Here is an 18870-nt window from a genome sequence, read left to right on the forward strand (position 1 = left end):
AATGCATTAGGTCTAAAAGTTATAACATTTAAGGCTGAATTGCCAAATGTTTAAAAATACAGATTTCTGTACCAGAAAAACTTTGGAAAAACTACATTAATTCTTTTTTTTGAGATGGAGTTTCACTCTGTCCCCCAGGCTGAAGTGCAGTGGTGTGATCTCAGCTCACTTCAACCTCTGCTACCTGGGTTCAAGCGATTCTCTCGCCTCAGCCACCCGAGTAGCTGGGATTACAGGCGCCTGCCACCCTGCCTGGTTAATTTCTTTATTTTTAATAGAGAAGGGGTTTCACCATCTTGGCCAGGCTGGTCTTGAACTCCTGACCTCGTGATCCACCCGCCTCGGCCTCCCAAAGTGCTGGGATTACAGGCGTGAGCCTCCGCGCCCAGCCAAAAATGCATTAATTCTTTATGCAGAGATTATTTCATCTTTACTAACTCCTTTGGAACCCAAGGAATCTAACTTTGATTCCTCTAAAACAAAGTCCTTTTAATATCTAACTGTTGCAGGCTGTGATAGGCCAACTTGGATTCTGATAAAGTAACTTCTTATTAAGGCCTCTCCATGAATAAGTTTCTGTTCCTTAGTTTGAAAACATTACCATGATAATAGTAATGGTAATAGCTGACATTTACTGGATTCGTTCTCTTTTTCTTAGGCATTATGCACATTATTTGAAATTATGAATTCCATAATTCTATAGAGACATCTTAATGATTGATTTCTTTTTGAAAACCTATTTTAACAAACTGGATAATATTGTTGACTAGGAGGTTTCTTTTGGGTAGAACCACAGTAATGATAGTAACGCTGTTTGAAGTTTGATAATGAATGTGTATAATTTTTGTGAAACACCACTCTGGTAAATGTGATGAAATGTACATGACAGCCTTCTGTTTACATTCTTTAATTTTGAGGGTGGACTCTTGGATCTTGAAACAGGCTTTACCAGTATTACAGCTCAGCAAAAATGCAGCTGAGGCTCAAAGTTCTCTTTCTGCTCCTTCATTCGGTTGTTTTGTGTACCCGCTGTATTTATGGAAGCAGCTAAGTTTATCCAGGGAACCAAAGCTTCCTCAAAGCATGGGGGTTGTGAAAACTTCCTCTAAGTTTACAGTATTCTAAGGATTTTAGATTGTTCTTAGTTACTTGGTTTATCTTGATCTCCAGATTTATATATATCTTACTGAGTTGTCATTAGAGATTATTAAATTAGATTCGGTGGTATTTAATTTCACACTCATACAATTAATGGAGGTTTATCTAATTGTGAAAGTTGCAGATAGGCACCCATTTCTAGATTGGTTGGATACTTCTATGTTATTTGTTTCCTCTGGGAAATAATGGGGTATAATTTTAATGCCATTGCAGTTCTGCTTATTAGTGTGTAGCTTGTTATTGTTGAACTATGTCTTATTTTGAAGTTAAGTACTATGCCCTTTTTGTGGCACTTGAAAATTTTCTCATTTTTACAGAATTTGTCTCGTCTTGAGTGTTTCAGTAATTGCACTAGTAGATCTTCAGCAGGGAAGAGCTTGGTGCCAAATTTTTATTGTTTTTCTTTTTTTTTTTTTTTTTTTTTAATTCTTCAGCTAAGACTGCAGAAGAGGTGATTTATTGTATGGATGTTATACTTGGCCATAAGGAAACACAGAAATAGTGCAGAATGTCACAGGTCCAGGGCAGAGGACCAACATGGGCAGTTTTGGTTATGAGGGAGGTGGGTCTCAGGTGATCGGTGATCAGAGGGCGATTAAGTTCTAGATCCATTGAGACAAGCTCTAGACAGTAGCACGCAGCCCCACAACTTGTACCAGCATCCCCAGCATCTGGCATTCCATGTTTCTGCTCCTGTGGCCTCTACGGTGCAACAAGCTAGCGGTTTTCTTGGACCTCTGCCTCATCTTTCTTCTTTTGCATATTCACTTCTTCCTCCACTTGGTTGTCATGGCGCAGAGGTTTCCAAGAAAATGGCGCTAAGGCTGAGGTGCTTTTCTTTTTTTAAAAAAAAACTACTTAAGTAATAAATGTTCTTTGTTTTTTCTTTTTATTTATTTATTATTATTATTATCTTAAGACGGAGTAGCGCTCCGTCACTTGAGCTCAGGAGCCTGCACTTGGCCAGGCTGGAATGCAGTGGTGCAATCTTGGCTCACTGCAACCTCTGCCTCCCCGGTTCCAGCGATTTTCCTGCCTCAGCCTCCCAAGTAGCTGTGATTACAGGCTCACGCCACCACGTCCAGCTAATTTTTGTATTTTTAGTAGGGACGGGGTTTCACCATGTTGGCGAGCCTGGTCTTGAACTCCTGACCTAAAGTGATCTGCCAGCCTCGGCCTCTCAAAGTGTTGGGACTACAGATGTGAGCCACTATCTGCGGCCTGTTCTTTGTTTTTTAAAAAAAACCTAAAAACAATGGAAAAAAAAGAAGGGTTTTCTTTCTCACATATGCACGCACTTACCATTTGATTTGAATTATTTTCCCCCAAAATTATAATTGACATGATATATAATAAGTGCTTTGTACATTTTTTTTTTTTTTTTTTTTGAGATGGAGTTTCACTCTTGTTGCCCAGGTTGGAGTGCAATGGTGCAATCTTGGCTCACTGCAACCTCTGCCTCCTGGGTTCAAGCGATTCTCCTGCCTCAGCCTCCCGAGTAGCTGGGATTACAGGCGTGCACCACCACGCCCAGCTAATTTTGTATTTTTAATAGAGACGGGTTTCTCTATGTTGGTCAGGCTGGTCTTGAACCCCCAACCTAAGGTGATCCATCCACCTTGGCCTCTCAAAGTGCTGGAATTATAGACGTGAGCCACTGCGCCTGGCCACTTTATTCATTTTAATTCATTTAACTTTCCAAAACCTGTGAACATACCCTATGAAGTAGGTTCTGGTATATGTGTTTGCAGATGAAGAAACTGAGTCATAGAGAAGTAAAGTAACTAGCTAAAGATTGCACAGCTAGGGAGTGGCAAACCTGAGACTCGAGCCCAGGTACTCTTGCTCCAGCGTTTAACTCCTAGACTGCCTCTGGGATCTTATGCATATTGTTTTGCAGTTTGCTCTTTTCACTTAATGATGTCTGATGGACATCTTTCTTTTTTGTTGTTGTTGCTGTTTTTTGTTTTAATTTTTTTCAATTTTTAAATTAAAAAAAATTTTTTCTTTGAGACATCTTGTCACCCAGGCTGGAGTGCAATAGTGTGATCTCGGCTCACTGCAACCTCTGCCTCCTGGCTTCAAGTGATTCTTCTGCCTCAGCCTCCCAAGTACCTTGGATTACAGGAGCCTGCCACCATGCCTGGCTGATTTTTGTATTTTTAGTAGAGAGGGGGTTTCCCTGTGCTGGCCAGGCTGGTCTTGAACTCCTGACCTCAGGTGATCCACCCACCTGGGTCTCCCAAAATGCTGGGATTACAGGCGTAAGCCACCACGCCCAACCTAAATTGTTTATTTTTTCAATGGACATCTTTCTACATGGTTTGAGTGTACCATTACTTATTTAACTTAATGCCTTTCAAACTTAATCTTGTTGCCAGGCATGGTGACTCAGGCCTGTAGTCCCAGCACTTTGGGAGACCGAGCTGGGTGGATTGCTTGAGCCCAGGAGTTTGAGGCCAGCCTGGCCAACGTGGCAAAACCCTGTTTCTGCAAAAAATACAAGAGTTAGTTGGGCATGGTGGCGCATGCGTGTAGTCCCAGCTTGCTCGGCGGGAGGCTGAGGAGGTAGGATGATCACCTGAGCCCGAGGAGGTCGAGGTTTCAGTAAGCTGTGATCTAGCCACTGCACTGTAGCCTGGGGGACAGAGTGAGACTCTGTCTCAAAAGAAAAAATAAAAAGACAAACTTAATCTTGTTTAACATTGCAAATTTCATTAGTAATCATTTCAAGTTATATAAAAAGTCAAGGGTTTTGAATTGGAATAGTCATGGAACATTAGTATTTCCTAAATAATGCATATTAGCTATTCATGTGTATTGATATTGTCTCAGTTGAGTTGTATAATAAAATCCGAGCTTAACCCACAAACCATTTATTATGAATGAGTTTAATTATTTTTGTAGTTACTCTGTCTTCTTTAGCTCTGGAAAATTAGTGTATTGAGGGTAAAATCAATAATCTGTTTGGATTTCGTTTACTTTTGACATCTTCCAGAATTCTGTTGTTGTCACAAGAAGTCTGTTGTTGTGTTGATTTGAACTGTGAATACTATCTGGCCTTATATTACCTGTATTTTCAAAGTAATTTGCCTTTCAATTCCTTGTACTTGTGCCAGGCAAGGTTAGTTGGTAGTAAGCCCTTTCTTTTTTCTACAGTGTTTCACTCTTGCTTCAAATATACCAACTATTCTGTAGGCCAGAGTTCAAAACAAAACAAAACATATGAAAAACCAAATAATACTGACTAAAGATACTAAAATGTCACTTGTTTCAAATTTTTTCTCATTAAATATTTACTGCCTAATTTTGAAGAAATATCTTTCCAGTCTTTAATAAAAATGTTACACCTGTAATCCCAGCACTTTGGGATTACACAGGTGGATCACTTGAGCTCAGGAGTTTGAGACCAGCCTGAGCAACATGGTGAAACCCCATCTCTACAAAAAATACGAAAATTAGCCGAGCGTGATGGTGTACGCCTGTAGTCCCAGCTACTCAGTACGCTGAGGCAGGAGAATTGCTTGAGCCTGGGAGGTGGAGGTTGCAGTGAGCCGAGAGTGCACCATTGCACTCTAGCCTGGAGAACAGAGTGAGACCCTGTCTCAAAACACACAAACAAATTTCAGATATGCTCATTGGAATGTGAGAAGATATTTTCAACTAAATTTAGTTGCAGGTTTTTTTGTTTTGAGACAGGGCCTCGCTCTTGCCTGAGATGAAGAGCAGTGGGACCATCACAGCTCACAGCAGCCTCAAACTCATGGGCTCAAGCAGTGTTCTAATATCAGCCTCCTGAGAACCTAGGACTACAGGTGCATGCCACCACGCCTAGCTAATTTCCTAAATTTTTTTTCCATAAATATGGAGTCTCTCTATGTTGTCCAGGCTGGTCTTTTGAATTCCTGGCCTCAGGCGATCCTCCCACTTGGGCCTCCCAAAGTGCTGTGATTATAGGTGTGAGCTACCATGCCCAGCCTTAATTACAGTTTTCTAATAATGTTTTCTAATAATTTTGGAACTAAGTAGCAGCTTGACTGATTCCTAATTGGAGCATTGCTCTTTATCAGTCAGTCATTTTTAAAATTAATTATAAATTCAAACATTCATTCAGCACCTGCTAAATGCCAGTCACTGTGCTAAGTAATGGGGATACCGGCATGACAATGTCCCTACTTCAGGAAACTTGGAGTTTTGTTGTAAAAACAACATTTTGTTGCAAACAATATAAAGTGCTGTGGGAGAGATGAACCCAAATGAGGAAATATCTGAGTCAAGGGACTGTACTTGGTTTGAGCTACACCCTGATACCTAAGTGTGATTTAACTGGCCAATGAAAGGAGTGGACACAGGGCTCTAAAAACAGAATGTATAGAAGTGTAGTTTGTGAAAACTAGTAGAAATTGGCACTGAAAAGTCATGTATCCCTAATATATTGTGTATCCTTCAGTATCCCTAAGGTAATATGCCCTCTGTCAAGATCAGACCTTGCCTGTCTTGTTCATCAGTGCTTAGCACATAGGAGGTATTTAATAATTAACATCTGTTGAATGAATGAGTGAAGGAAGTGTGTTAAGTAAAGCGTATTATGCTTGTCTGTTCTTTTTTTTTTTTGAGACAGGGTCTTGCTTTGTCTCCTAGACTGGAGTACAGCTCACTGTAGCCTTGACCTCCCAGGCTCAAGCAGTCCTCCTACCTCAACCTCCCAGGTACCTGGGACTCCAGGTGCATGCCATACCCAGCTAATTTTTAAATTTTTTTATAGAAACAGAGTCTCACTATGTTGCCCAGGCTGGCCTTGAACTACTGTGCTCAAGTGATCCTCCTGCCTCAGCCTCCCGAAGTGTTGGGATTATAAGCGTGAGCCACTGTACGTGAACTTGTCAATTTTTTGGAATGAGAATGAACTCATTATTTTAGTATATTATTAATGCCTGACAATTTTTAGATCATGTAATTTCACAAAACATAAAATGAGCAAGAAACTGCTCCTGCGCTGAAGGGAGTAAGTAAATGTAAACAAATTGTCGTGATTCAACATGATATTTGTAAAAAATACTTGCAAGAGACGGTCATCTATTGTATGGATTGGTTAAGTCCCTGAAAAGTGGTGGATAATTTAAAGTTCTCACATTAGGCCGGGTGCAGTGGCTTATGGCTGTAATCCCAGCACTTTGGGAGGCCTAGTTGGGCGGGTCACCTGAGGCCAGGAGTTGAAGACCAGCCTGGCCAACATGGTGAAACCCTATCTCTACTAAAAATACAAAAATTAGCCGGACGTGGTGGTGGGTGCCAGTAATCCCAGGTACTTGGGAGGCTGAGGCAGGAGAATCACTTGAACCTGGGAGGTGGAGGTTGCAGTGAGCCAAGATCATGCTACTACCCTCCAGCCTGGGCGACAGAGCAAGACTACATCTCAAAATAAATAAATAAATAAAATGCCCACATTAGGCCAGGCAAGGTGACTCATGCCTGTAATCCCAGCACTTTGGGAGGCCGAGGCAAGAAGATTGCTTGAGCTCAGGAGTTCGAGACCAGTCTGGGCAATGTGGTGAAACCTCATCTCTACACAAAATACAAACATTAGCTGGATGTGGTAGTACATGCTTGTAGTCCCAGCTGCTTGGGAGGCTGAAGTGGGAAGATTGCTTGAGCTTGGGACATCAAGGCTGCAGTGAGCCATTATCATGCCACTGTACTGCAGCCTGGGTGACAGAGCAAGATGCTGTCTGGGAAAAAAAAAAAAAAAAAAGCTCACATTAAAATTATTTGATTGATAAAATGCAAGAGATAACATTATAGCAGGTCATTTAAAAAATGGCAGTCACGGCTGGGCACAGTGACTCATTCCTGTAATCCTAGCACTTTGGGAGGCCAAGGCGGGCGGATCACCTGAGGTCAGGAGTTCGAGACCAGCCTGGCCAATATGGTGAAATCCCATATCTACTGAAAATACAAAAATTAGCCAGGTGTGGTGGTGGGCGCCTGTAATCCCAGCTACTATGGAGGCTGAGACAGGAGAATCACTTGAACCCGGGAGGCGGAGGTTGCAGTGAGCCGAGATCGTGCCATTGCATTCCAGCCTAGGCGACAGAGTGAGACTTCATCTCAAAAAAAAAATAAAAATTAAAATTAAAATTAAAAAAAAAAACAAAAAACTGAAGAAAATTATGTGCACAATAAAAAAAATAACAGTTCTGCCAAAGTGTAGGCATCGGTATATAAAAATCTTTCCCATACATAATCCTCAGATAACATCATGATTTTTCCCAAATGTGCTTACTATTTGAACTATTATTTATTCAGTGACTTTTTTTTTTTTTGAGACGAAGTCTTGCTGCGATGTTCAGGCTGGAGTACAATGGCGAGATCTTGGCTCACTGCAACCTATGCTTCCTGAGTTCAAGCGATTCTTCTGCCTCAGCCTCCTGAGTAGTTGGGATTACAGGTATGCGCCACCATGCCTGGCTCATTTTTGTATTTTTAGTAGAGATGGGAGTTTCACCATGTTGGCCAGGCTGGTCTTGAACTCCCGACCTCAGGTGATCCACTCAACCTCGGCCTCCCAAAGTACTGGGATTACAGGTGTGAGCTGCTGCGCTGGCCAAAACATAGTTATTACAACTATTTCAGGAATGTTATATAGAATAAATGAGAAGAGCCGGGCACAGTGGCTCACGCCTGTAATCCCAGCACTTTTGGAGTCCAAGGCGGGCTGCTCACCTGAGGTCAGGAGTTCAAGACCAGCCTGACCAACATGGAGAAACCCCGTCTCCACTAAAAATACAAAATCAGTCAGGCGTGGTGGTGCATGCCTGTAATCCCAGCTACTTGGGAGGCTTAGGGAGGAGAATTGCTTGAATCCAGGAGGCGGAGGTTGTGGTGAGCCAAGATTGCGCCATGGCACTCCAGCTTGGGCAGCAAGAGCAAAAGTCCATCTCAAAAAAATAAAATAAAATAAATAAATAAATGAGAAGAATAAATGAGACCATCCATGAAAAGCCCGTAGTTGGTGTCTAGCACCTGGTAGGCCTGAAATGTGTGGTAGTTATTACTGTTTTTATTTCCTAAGCACCCTTATTTACTGCTGACCAGTTAAAACTCTTCAAGCTCAACTGTTACTACTACTTTTTTTTTTTTTTTTTTTGAGACGGAGTCTCGCTGTGTTGTCCAGACTGGAGTGCAGTGGCTCAATCTTGGCTCACTGCAAGCTCCGCCTCCTGGGTTCACGCCATTCTCCCGCCTCAGCCTCCCGAGTGGTTGGGATTACATGCGCTCGCCATCACGCCCAGCTAATTTTTTGTATTTTTAGTGGAGACAGGGTTTCATCGTGTTAGCCAGGATGGCGTCGATCTCCTGACCTCGTGATCCGCCCACCTCGGCCTTCCAAAGTGCTGGGATTATAGGCGTGAGCCAACGTGCCCAGCCAACTGTTACTACTTCTAATAGCCTAAAAAAAGATTTGCTATTAGGTGGAAGTCAATATAAAAAGTAGCTTTTCTTAAACTATTCTGGCTGGAAAATATATTTCCTTTGCTTCGATTGATCAGAAATTAGTGCAAATGTAATATAGCTATGGAAATTTTGTTTCATGAAGTTTCTGTGTTTCATTTGTGATCACAGTGAACTGAAAGAAAAAATATTTTTAGTGTGATAAACACCATAATGTGTTAACAGATGTTAATGGGTTCTGGAATGTCATATGGGAGCCGTTCCCTTTTCTAGGCAGTGGTGGTTAGAGATTGTGATAATTACAGTGTTCAAATGCTGCTCTCACGTTTGTATAATTTTTCTTACTGAAAAAAGTTGCAAACCCAGATACTTGAATTTAGAAGTATATTATTTGTTTAATTTAAAAGGTAGACTTAAATTTTTATTATTTTTGTAGAGACACAGTCTTGCTATATTGTTCAGGCTGGTTATGAACTCCTGACCTCAAGCAGTCCTCCTGCCTCAGCCTCCCAAAGTGCTGGGATCACAGGTGGGAGCCACTGTGCCCAACCTAGAGTTTATTTTTTATAACAATTTTAGCTTTACAGAAAAATTGAGATGATGGTACAGAGACAGCATCAAGATCAAGTCTTCATATTATTAACATCTTATATTAGCATAGTACATTTGTTTCAATTATGACAATTTGTTACAATATTGTGAACTAATATCGATACATTATCATTAAATAAGGTTCATACTTTATTCCAATTTCCTCAGTTTTTACCTAGTGTCCTTTTTCTGTTCAGGATCCCATTCAGCATACTATATTATATTTAGATGTTATTGTGTAATTTTTAATTAGATTGTCTTGAATTAGATACATTAATGTATGTGTGTGGATGAAGCAGACTATATTACTCATAATGCTCTTAAAGATAATTGGCTTTTTTTTTTTTTTGATGGAGTCTCGCTCTGTCAACCAGGCTGGGGTACAGTGGTGGGATCTTGGCTCACTGCAATCTCTGCCTCCTTGCTGGTTCAAGCGATTCTTCTGCCTCAGCCTCCCAAGTAGCTGGGATTACAATGGGCACCTGCCACCACACCTGGCTAATTTTTAAAAAATTTTGATTTTAGTGGCTCATGCCTGTAATCCCAACACTTTGGAAGGCCAAGGTGGGCAGATCACAAGGTCAAGAGATTGAGACCATCCTGGCCAACATGGTGAAACCCCGTCTCTACTAAAAATACAAAAATTAGCTGGGCATGGTGGCGCATGCCTGTAATCCCAGCTACTCGGGAGGCTGAGGCAGGAGAATCACTTGAACCCAGGAGGCGGGGGTTGCAGTGAGCTGAGATCACGCCACTGCACTCCAGCCTGGCAACAGAGCGAGACTCCGTCTCAAAAAATAAAACAAATAAAAAGTTTTAATTTTTATTTTTAGTAAAAACGAGGTTTCACCGTGTTGGTCAGGCTGGTCTTGAACTCCTGACCTCAAGCAATCCACCTGCCTTGGCGTCCCAAAGTGCTGGGATTACAAGCATGAGCCACCACTCCTGGCCTGATAGTTGGCTTTTACTTTTACTTTTAGTTAAGTCTTTTACACATGTAGATTTCATAATGTTAGCAGGTAGTCTGTTTTACCTCTTTAGTTATGACTTTGATATTTCCCACTTACTTTGATGAAAAGGTCATTTTGGTCAATTTTGTTATGTGATGGATATGGCGTCTTGTCTCATTGCCCCTAGGAAATGATAAAAAGTTACCCTACCTTTTAATTGATAAGAATAATGATATCCTACACTCTGCAGCAATTTACACTTTACAGTTATCTTACAGTATACCATCTGAGATAGATAAGGGCATCATCCCAGTTTTGAAGATGAGGAAATAAACTTTGGTGAAGTGCCTAGCCACAAGTCACATTGCCAATAGGTGTCAGAGTTCAGTCTTAAATTCATCAGATCTTCTGACTCCAGTTTTAGTATTCTTTCGCCTATGTTAATTAAAATAGTCTGTAGAAAATAAGAAAGTAGGAAATGGTCTTTTTTTTACTGACTTTCTAACAACATTATTTCTGAAATTATTTGGTTAATAAAGAGGTGATTCATTTGTTTACCTGAATTCTAGCTGTTACTTAGAGTTTATTATTTTTATTTTTTAATTAATTAATTAATTAATTAATTATTTTTGAGAGGCAGTTTTTCTCTGTCGCCCAGGCTGGAGTGCAATGGTGTGATCTCGGCTCACCGCAGCCTCCACCTCCCAGGTTCAAGCAATTCTCCTGCCTCAGCCTTCTGAGTAGCTGGGATTACAGGCATGCACCAACACACCCAGCTATTTTTGTATTTTTAGTAGAAACTGGGTTTCACCATGTTGGTCAGGCTGGTCTCGAACTCCTGACCTCAGATGATCCATCCACCTCGGCCTCCCAAAGTGCTGAGATTACAGGTGTGAGCCACTGCGCCCAGCTTATTATTTTTATTTTTTAGACAGGGTCGTGCTGTGTTGCCCAGGCTGAAGTGCAGTGGCGCAGTCTTGGCTCACTGCAGCCTTGACCCCCCCGGCTCAAGTGATCCTCTGCCTTCAGCCGCTGGAATAGCTGACACCACAGGCGTACATCCCTCCACCTGGCTATTTATTATTATTATTGGGGTCTCCCTGTATTGACCAGGCTGGTCCCAAACTCCTGGGCTCAAGTGGTCCTCTCACCTTGGCCTCCCAAAGTGTTGGGATTATAGGTGTGAGACACCACACCTGGCCTTACTTTGAGTTTTGAATTGCTAGATACATATCATTAATTTGGGATACCGTTAATTAGAAATTCTCAATATCGAAAACTTGAAATGTGATTCTTATCCCATAAAAAGTTGGAAATATTTTTTTTTCCTACCTTAGAGACCTTCTCTGTAGTCAGAGGAGTTCATTTAGATATAGTTGTTAACATTTGTAGTATATGTATTCTCCTTGAAACTTTTTTTTTCTTTTTTTGATATGGAGTCTTGCTCTGTCACCCAGGCTGGAGTGCAGTGGCATGATCTCAGCTCACTGCAGCCTCTGCCTCCCGGGTTCAAGTGATTCTCCTGCGTCAGGCTTCCCAAGTAGCCAGGACTACAGGTGCGTGCCACCATGCCTGGCTAATTTTTTTGGCTTTTTAGTAGAGATGGGGTTTTGCCATGTTGTCCAGGCTGGTCTTGAACTCCTGACCTCAAGTGATCCACCCGCCTTGGCCTCCCAAAGTGCTGGGATTACAGGCGTGAGTCACTGAGCCCGGCCAGAACTTTTTTTGAGATGGAGTCTCACTCTTGACACCCAGGCCGAAGTGCAGTGGTGCGATCTCAGCTCGCTGGAACTTCCACCTCCCAGGTTCAAGCAGTTCTCCTGCCTTAACCTCCTGAGTAGCTGGTGGTGCACACCACCATGCCCAGCTAATATTTTGTATTTTTAGTAGAGATGGGGTTTCACCATGCTGGCCAGGGTGGTCTCGATCTCCTGACCTCATGATCCGCTCGCCTCGGCTTCCCAAAGTCCTGGGATTACAGGTGTGAGCCACCGTGCCTGGCAACTTTTTTTGTTTTTAAAGAGACAGGGTCTCATTATGTTACCCAGGCTGTTCTTGAACTCCTGGCCTCAAGTGATCCTCCCTCCTTGCCCTCTCAAAGCACTGACTGACAGGCTTGAGACACCACATTTCTGGCCTCCTTCGGACTTTTAATGTGCAGTCATGGGTCCTTAATGAGAGGGATACATTCTGAGAAATGTGTCATTAGGCAGTGTCATTGTGTAAACATTATAGAGTGTGTTTACACAAACTTAGGTGGCATAGTCCCCTGCTCTCCTAAGCTATATGGCATAGCCTATTTGCTTCTGGGCTACAAACCTGTATAGCATGTTACTGTACTGAATACTCTAGGCAATTGTAACATAATAGTAAGTGTGTATCTAAACATAGAAAAATAGTACAGTAAGAATATGGTATAAAAGCTCCATTATAATCTCATGGGCCCACTGGAGTTTCACCATGGTTGACTGAAAGGTCTTTATGTGGCTCATGACTGTATTTTGTAATTCATAAATTTCACCTTATCAGGCAGTGCTTCCTCTCTGTGCTTTGCGTTAGAGTAGATATGCTTGCTTATCAGGGGTTGACAGAGTTTTTCTGTGAAGGGCTAGATAGCAGATATTCTGGACTTGTGGGCCACATGGACTGTGGAGGACTCTGGCAACTATTCAGCTCTGCCATTGTGGCATGAAAGCAGCCATAGATAATATATAAACAAGTGAGTATGGCTTTGTTCCAATACAACTTTTATTTATACAAACAGGCAGCAGGCTAAATATGACCTGAAAGTCATATTCTGCTGGCCCCTCCTCTATACCATTATGGAAGGATATAGAAATCCAGTGTGCTTCACTCTTGCCACTAAAATCTCCTTACTGTGCTCTCAGTGATAAGTGTTAATAACATGAGTTGAAAAACTTGAACTTCTTAAAATCTGATTAATATGCATGGGCATAATCTATTTCTTTTTTTTTTTTTTTTTTTGAGGTAGAGTCTTCCTCTGTTGTCCAAGCTGGAGTGCAGTGGCCCGATCTCGGGTTCAAGTGATTCTCCTGCCTTCTGGGTTCAAGTGGTTCTCTTGCCTCAGCCTCCCGAATAGCTGGGATTACAGGCACCTGCCACCACGCCCGGCTAATTTTTCTATTTTTGGTTAGAGATGAGGTTTGCCATGTTGGCCAGGCTGGTCTCAAACTCCTGACCTCAGGTGATCCACCTGCTTCGGCCTCCCAAAGTGCTGGGATTACAGGTGTGAACCACTGCACCTGGCCCATCTATTTCGTTTTTATAGAAAATATGGTAATGCTGTTGAACTTATTTTATTTATTTTTTGAGACAGGGTCTTATTCTGTTGGTCAGGCTGGAGTGCAGTAGCTCAGTCTTGGCTTACTGCCCCGTTGACCTCCCTGCTCAAGTGATCCTCCTACCTCAGCCTCCTGAGTAGCTGAGACTACAGGCATATGTGATCACACTCAGATAATTTTCGTGTTCTCTGTAGAGACAGGGTTTTGCCATGTTTCCCAGGTTGGTCTCAAAATCCTGGGCTCAAGTGATCCACCTGCTTTGGCCTCCCAAAGTGCTGGGTCCATAGATGTGAGCCACTTCACCTGGCCATATACATATTAATATACATGTTTTGAGACAGGACCTTGCTCTGTCACCCAGGCTGGAGTGCAGTGGTGCAATTACAGCTCACTGCAACCTCTGCCTCCTGGGCTCAATCAATCCTTCCACTTCAGCCTCCCAAGCAGCTGAGATTACAGGTGTGCGCCACCATGCCCAGCTAATTTTTTTATTGTTGTTGTTTTCTTTGTTTTTTGTTTTTTTTTTTTGATAGAGATGGAGTTTTGCCATGTTGCCTAGGCTGATCTTAAACTCTTGGGCTTAAGCAGTCTGCCTGCCTTGGCTTCCCAAAGTGCTGGAATTACAGGCATGAACCACCACTCCTGGCCAGCTCTTGAACTTACAGATTTTCAAAGTCTAGTTTTTTTTTTTTTTTAACTACAAAGAAACTATCTAACTTAGAAACTGCTCGTGACTTTCAGGAAAAAATTATATTTGTTATTTTAGGTATGCCTAATGTTAATTTAAAAATTCTTTGATTTTACTTATGTTCTTATTCATAGAGCAACTTGTGACAATGCAAATATTAGCAAAGATAAAATATTGAGAGCTGCTTATGTTTGGCCATGGTTTGGGGGCTGGGGATACATAGGCCTAAGAGATGCCCTATGCCTTTGAGGACACGGAAAGACAGGATATAGACATTAAAGATGAAAGTACAAAAAAAGGTTTCAAATTGGTGGTATCAAAAGTTTCGCCGGGCTCGGTGGCTCACGCCTGTAATCCCAGCACTTTGGGAGGCTGAGGCGGGCCGATCACCTGAGGTCACGAGTTTGAGACCAGCCTGGCCAACATGGCAAAACCCCGTCTCTACTAAAAATACAAAAATCAGCTGGGTGTGGTCGGGGGTGCCTGTAATCCTAGCTACTCGGGAGGCTGAGGCAGGACAATCGCTTGAACCCAGGAGGCAGAGGTTGCAGTGAGCCGAGATCGTGCCATTGCACTCCAGTCTGGGCAACAAAAGTGAAACTCCACTTCAAAAAAAAAAAAAAAATCAGTGTGTCGGGAGTTCAGAGTTGAGATTTATTGCCATGTGCATACTGTATGGTTGGAAAGGAAGATTTTATTGAGTCTGGTCTTGGAAATTGGAACATCGGCATAAGAGGGGGCCGGATATAAATATAGAAACATGACGATGAACTGAAAGTAAAAATGGGCCGGGCGCAGTGGCTCATGCCTGTAATCCTAGCATTTTGGGAGGCAAAGGCAGGTGGATCACTTGAGCTCAGGAGTTTGAGACCAGCTTCTGCAACATGGCTAAACCTTGTCTCTACAAAAAATGCAAAAATTAGCTGGGCATGGTGGTGCATGCCTGTAGAGGGAGGATTGCTTGAGCTGGGGAGGCACAGAACCATGATGGTGCCACTGCACTCCAGCCAGCCTGGCGACAGAGCAACACCTTGCCTCAAAAATAAAAAATAAAAGAAAAATGGGAAGGCCAGTTTGGCAGGAGTAGGAGAGTTTATGTAGAGAAATAGCATAAATTAGGATTGGAGGGGTAGATTGAAGCAAGACTGTGCTTTGAATGTTAAACCAAGGAGTTTGGACATTATCTCTGAGGGGTAAAGAGTAACTGAAAATTGTGAGCACCTTTGTACCTTTATTTCTACTTTAAGTCATTTATTTATTTATTTACTTATTTTATTTTATTTTATATCTTTTGAGGTGGAGTCTTGCTCTGTCACCTAGGCTGGAGTGCATTGGTGTGATCATGGCTCACTGCAACCTCTGCCTGCCAGGTTCAAACAATTCTCCTGCCTCAGCCTCTTGAGTAGCTGGGATTACAGGCACGTGCCACCATGTCCAGCTAGTTTTTGTATTTTTAGTAGAGACAGATTTCACCATGTTGGCGAGGCTGGTCTCGAACTCCTGACCTCAAGTGATCCGCCTGTCTTGGCCTCCCAAAATGCTGGAATTACAGGTGTGAGCCACCGTTTCTAGCCTACTTTAAGTCTTATATGAAACTTCCAGATGTTATTTTTAATGTTCTTGGTGCAGTGTGTTTATTTTAGTTAATTTTTTTTTTTTTTTTTTTTTTTTGAGACAGAGTCTCACTCTGTCGCCCAGGCTGGAGTGCAGTGGCGCAATCTTGGCTCACTGCAACCTCCTCTTGCTGGGTTCAAGTGATTCTCCTCCCTTAGCCTCCTGAGTAACTGGGATTATAGGTGCACACCACCACACCTGGCTCATTTTTGTATTTTTAGTAGAGATGGGGTTTCACAGTGTTGGTCAGGCTGGTCTCGAACTCCTGACCTCATGATCCACCTGCCTCGGCCTCCCGAAGTGCTGGGAATACAGGCTTGAGCCACCACACCCGGCTTTAGTTAATATTTAATGACAATTTATATTGTTCACATCTTCTTTTCCCATCCACCAAAGGACTACATCCTTATTCTGTGTTATTTCTACCTTTTGTTTTGAAGCCTCTAATAAGAATATGATTGAAATACCTCCTTTTCATTTTTTTAAGAGACAGAGGTCTCACTATGTTCCCCAGGGTGATGTTGAATTCCTGGGCTCACATGATCCTCCCGCCTCAACTTCCCAAAGTGCTGGGATTACAAGCATGAGCCACCAGGCCCGGCCCATTCTTACATTCATTTAGCAAGTACATACTGAAGTCTTGTGATGTGTCAGGCTCTGTTATGGTCAGTGATGACTGCGGGGAACCAATTAGGCAAAAATCTCTTTTCTTACAGAGTTCAGATTTTCTTACAGAGATGGTCAATACGTGAGATAAATAAGTAAAATGTATAATATGCTCAGTGCTAAGGAGAAAAAACAACGCAAGGAAAGTGTGTGGCATAGTAGAGGCTGAAATCTTACATAGGGTGGCCAAACTCACTGAAGAAGATGATACTTTGGTAAAGACCTAAAGGAAGTGAGAGGTCCAGAATGGTGAGCAAGTGCAAAGGTACTGAGGTAGAAGTGTGTCTGGCACGTCTGACAATATGGCTGGAGCAGAATGGATGAGGGAGAGAGTAATAGAGTGACTATATGTTCTTGTTTATGTCTGTTGTCTTGAAATTACTGATACTGCCTACTTTTACTCCCAATAGAGTCCAGATATTGAGTGATGAATTATATGGTCTCCTGGTAATAGTGGGTGAGGTAAGAGAGGTAAGGTGGTGAGGGGCAGATAATGGAGAGCTGAGATGAACATTTGGAGGATTTTGAACATGGGAGCCCTATGATTTGACTCATGCTTTACAGGCTTACTCTGGCTGCTGTGTTCATAGTAGACTAGGAGCAAAGACTGAAGCAGGATTAGTTAGGAAATTATTGCAATAATCCAGGTGAGATATGTGGTGCTTTGGGACAGGATGGTAGCAGTAAAAGTGTTGAGAAGTAGATAGATTCTGGATGTGTTTTGAAGATACACATCAGGATTTGAAATGGATTGGGTATAGGATTTACGAGAAAGAAGGGAGTCAAGAATGATAGAGTTTTTGGCCTGAGCAGTTGGAAGGATGGAATTGCCATTGATTGAGATGGGAAAGGCCGTCTTTTTGTGGGGAGGGAAGCAGGTATTTTTTAGGGGAAGATGAGGTCAGTTTTGGACATGTTTTAATTTTGAGTGCGTATTAGACAACCCAAGGGAGATGTTGACTAGGCAGTTGCATATAAGGATTTGGCATTCAGGGGAAAGGGACAGACTGGAGATACTAATTTGGGAACTGTTATCACTTTGATGGTACTTAAAAATCCATGAGACTGAATGAGGTTGCCTAGAAAGTGAGTTTAGACAGAAAAGAACAAGGTCTGAAGATTGAGCCTTGGGGTAATTTATGCAGTGTTTCAAAATCAGGGAGATAAGGGAACTAACAAAGGAGACAGACAGACTGAGTGGAGAAGGACAGGAGCTAAACTATGGGAATGTGGGTGTCCTAGAAGTCAAAGAAAGTTTCTTAAAGAGGAGAGAGGTCAACCATCTCAAATGCTTCTGTTAGGTCAGGAAGAGGAGGAATGATATTTACCATGGATTTAGTAACATGTTGATTGTTGAACACTAGTAGTTTTGAGTAGTGGAGCAAAACTGATGAGTGCGGGTTTAGGAGTAGATGAGAGGCAAGAAGTTTTGTTGTTAAGGGAAGGAGAAAAAATGGTATGGAAGCTGAAAGGGGAAAGTGAAGTAGAGAGATTTCTTTTTGTATAAGATGAAAAATGACAACAAGTCTATATGTTGGTGAAAATGATCCAGTAGAGAGAAAAATATGAATGTGGGGATGGGGTGGTTGGATTTCTTTAGCATTGTTTTTAAGTAAATATGAAGGGAGGAAGCCAGTGTTCAAGTGAGGATTGGCAATGACCAGTAGAAAAGCAGTTCACTCAAAGTAAAAGCAAGTAGAAAGAGCACAGATGTAGATAAGTCAATTAAGTCAATGTAAGTATGATACTGTGAGCTTGTGGAAAGTCTCTCATTGCTTCATTTTTCTCAATGAAGACAAAAGCACGGAGCTGAATAAGGATAAGGGAAGAGGTGTTGGAAGTTTGAGAAGAGGAAATGGTATGAATTAGCTGCCTTGGAGAGTGGGACAGTGGGGGATGGATTGGGAAAATACAGTGTGCATGTGTCACAACAGTAAGCGTCCATCTGGGGTTTGTGATAATGAGGTTAAAGTGATAATAGCCAGACATGGTGGCTCACACTTGTAGTCCCAGCCAAGGCCAGGAATATCACTTGAGCCCAGGAGTTTGAGACCAGCCTAGGTAACACAATCAGACCCTATCTCTACAAAATAAAAATTAAAAAATTAGCTGGATGTGGTGGTGCATGCCTGTGGTCCCAGCCTCTGGATGCTGAGGTAGAAGGATTGCTTGAGCTTGAGAGGTCAAGGCTGCATTGAGCCATGATCACATTACTACACTCCAGCCTGGGCAACAGCAAGACCCTGTCTCAAAGTAAAAAAAACAAACAAACAAACAAAAAAACTGGGCATAATGGCTCATGGCTGTAAATCCTAGAACTTTGGGAGGCCAAGGCAAGAGGCTCACCTGAGCCCAGGAGTTTGGGACCAGCCTAGGCAACATAGGGAGACCTCGTCTCTCAAGAAAAATAGAAGAAAATAGCTGGGTGTGATGGCGCACACCTGTAGTC

The 18870-nt window shown here is 42.3% G+C and overlaps 1 protein-coding gene across 13 annotated transcripts in view; it reads left to right on the forward strand.

Moving 5' to 3' along the window:
• GAPVD1 (GTPase activating protein and VPS9 domains 1) overlaps positions 1-18870 on the forward strand; it is a 111611-nt gene that overhangs the window by 13210 nt on the left and 79531 nt on the right. The window lies entirely within an intron of this gene.

The sequence above is a fragment of the Pongo pygmaeus genome, chromosome 13, assembly GCF_028885625.2.
Source record: "Pongo pygmaeus isolate AG05252 chromosome 13, NHGRI_mPonPyg2-v2.0_pri, whole genome shotgun sequence".
Classification (NCBI taxonomy): domain Eukaryota; kingdom Metazoa; phylum Chordata; class Mammalia; order Primates; family Hominidae; genus Pongo; species Pongo pygmaeus.